Here is a 341-nt window from a genome sequence, read left to right as displayed (position 1 = left end):
CAGCTTCCTTCGCTTCCCCTCCCGCCCCGCGAGGAGCCCCCCGTTCCCCTTGAGATCCCCCTTGGTGCTGGTTCAAGAGATGCGCCTGGGATCGATTATTTCCCTAATTTAGGATAGGATTCATTAAGAATATGACGCACAACATCGCTACGAAACCTGGATAAAACCTATTCCTTTAGCCAGTATCTGCAAATGCCTCACCACTGAACTGCAACAAAGAGGGAAAAGATTTGAGTTAGCTGTCTCTCTTTTTTTTTTTTTTTTTTACGGAATTGCAGTGAAAACAGCACTTATCCTCCTGCCAAAACTGAGGCGGATGCATCAAGAAATAAACAGCCGAA

The sequence above is a fragment of the Manacus vitellinus genome, unplaced genomic scaffold (genome assembly GCF_001715985.3).
Source record: "Manacus vitellinus isolate BGI_N305 unplaced genomic scaffold, ASM171598v3 scaffold_7_pilon, whole genome shotgun sequence".
In the NCBI taxonomy this organism is placed as follows: Eukaryota; Metazoa; Chordata; class Aves; order Passeriformes; family Pipridae; genus Manacus; species Manacus vitellinus.
The sequence above is the reverse complement of the archived record's forward strand: the minus strand, read 5'-3'. Positions refer to the sequence as shown.